This window comes from Solanum stenotomum, unplaced genomic scaffold (assembly GCF_019186545.1).
Source record: "Solanum stenotomum isolate F172 unplaced genomic scaffold, ASM1918654v1 scaffold26055, whole genome shotgun sequence".
Lineage (NCBI taxonomy): Eukaryota > Viridiplantae > Streptophyta > Magnoliopsida > Solanales > Solanaceae > Solanum > Solanum stenotomum.
This window is the reverse complement of record NW_026028859.1, coordinates 48014-50603: the sequence shown is the minus strand read 5'-3', so window position 1 is coordinate 50603 and position 2590 is coordinate 48014.

The following is a 2590-nucleotide window of genomic DNA, read 5'->3' as shown; positions in this document are numbered from 1 at the left end:
AAAGCGAAGGAAAAAAGCACACTTTTCAAGATTCACTAAATATTAGGTTTACTTCATTGATTCTTCATGGTTCTCATTACTCTAGTTGTGTGTTTAGTTACTCATACTTGTATGTGTGAGATTAGATACTTTAATACACATCCGAATCTTGAATACGATAATCTTACATAGAGATCATTAGGGGTACATACCTGATGTGGAATACATCATCACAAAGAGAAGCGGAATCGTTAGTCGTAAATTGGTTTCTACCTCCTTGCCCTAGCCTTACGCTACCACAACCTTCAGCGATGAAATTAATGTAGAGAATATGTGGTAACCCTAATGGGTGGAGGGATGACCAATTTATAGAGGTTAAGACTTAATCTGGTACATCCATCAAATAACCAATGTACGGACGAGATCTATTATTCATTAAATATTATTTGTGGTATTACTTGGGTCATAAGTAAACTTGGGCCATAAGTAAGAAATAATTCTTACATTCTCCCAACGACCATATAACATTAATATTTCATAAACATTAGTTGCGCATACAATAAATCTCTTCTATAATGTCCATCATACATACCACAATATAACAAACTACTAATGCGAGTTATGACGGTTGTACATAAATTTGAAGCTACATAATTCCTTCCATATCCTACTACATTAGCAACTTATCATACTAGTTTATAAGCTATAAAATATATAACATTACAGTCCACAATAATGTTTCATAGAGACTTATCTTGTAAAATCTCAAAACAATAATGTATACACCATTATGAGAAACAAGAAATTCATTAATGTATATCAGAAACACATAATTGAGCTCAGAGTGTAAAGACGTCATAAATGTATCAATCATAAGTACAACCAAGACCCATTATTTGAACATGTTCTTTAAATGTCTTTGGTTGTAAGCCCTTTGTTAATGGATCTGCAATCATGAGATCAGTTCTAATATTTTCAAGTAACACTCTTTGTTTCTGAACTCCTTCCTTGATAGTAAAGTTCTTTAATTCCATATGTGTGACACATTTGGAGTACTTATCGTTCTTGGAGAAGAATATTGCTATAGTATTAACACAATAAATTTTCAGCGTCTTGGTAAGGGTGTCGACAACCCCAGTCCTGAAATGAAGTTCCGCAACCATAATGCATGAATTGTGGCTTCATAACATGCCACAAACTTTCTTATAGCTTTCCAGTGATCAATTCCATGATTACTTTGATATCTTCCTAGCATTTCGACCGCAAAACTCATATCCGGTCTTGCAAGTTTGAACATACATCAAACTTCCAACAATAGAAGATAAGGAATTGTTTCCATTTATTTTCGTTCTACATCATTCTTTGGGCATTGCAGGAGATTAAATTTGTCCCCTTTTTGAATAGGAACTATTCCTGCTGAATAATTGTTCATGTTAAATCTCTCTAGAACTCTTTCGATATAGCTTTTTTTGAGACAGTCCCAATAATCCTTGTGATCTATCACGAAATATTTATATCCCTATCACATAGGATGCCTTACCCATATCTTTCACTTTAAAGTTCATAGAGTGGAAATGTTTCGTCTCACGCAATATGCCTAAATCATTAACATCAAGTGAAATGTCATCAACATACAGGACTAAAAAAATATAAACTTACTCCCACTGATCTTTTGGTACATACACCGATCAACAATAATCTCCTTAAATCTAAAAGATGTTATGGTATCATTAAACTTTATATACCATTGTCATGAGGCTTGTTTGAGTCCATATATTGAATTCTTTAGCTTACACAACATTTGATCTTTTCCTTTAATTTCAAAACCCTCTGGTTGGTCCATATAAACATCCTCCTCGAGGTCTCCATTAAGAAAGACAGTTTTCACATCCATTTGATGTAACTCTAAATCATAATGAGCTACCAACGTCAAAATAACTCTTAATGAGTCTTTCTTTTAGACCGGTGAAAAGGTCTCTTTATAATCAATGTCTCTTTTTTTAGTGTATCCCTTGGCAACATGTCTGGCTTTATATCGTTCAATATTACCATTAGAATCATGTTTGGTCTTGAAGAACCATCTACACCCGACTCTTATATAACTTTCTAGTAATTGAACGAGATCCCAAACTTTGTTGTATTCCATGGATTTTAACTCTTTATTCATGACATCAATCTATAAATGAAACCGGATCTTTATTAATTTCAATGTCAAATTTGACTCTTGCAAATAAACCACATAATCATCTTAAATTGACGATTTTCTTAATGGCACTGTTTGTGTTTCATTTGCGTCAGATATTTGTGAGTTAGTTCCTTCTTAAAGTGTTTCACCCAAAATGTTGTTTAACATTATTAAAGTATTCTTCAACAAGAGGAACAACATTTGTTATTGGTGCGAAAATAGGTACATTCACGGGCAATGAAATATTTACCCTTACCTCATTAATTTCCACACTTTGTCGTTCACCGCTCCCACTAACTTCACCATTTTCAATGAATTTTATATTATCGATTTCAACAATTCTCGAACTATGATTTGGACAGTAAAATTTATACCCTTTAGATTTCTTTAGATAGCCAATAAAGTAACCACTTTCCGTTTGAGAAT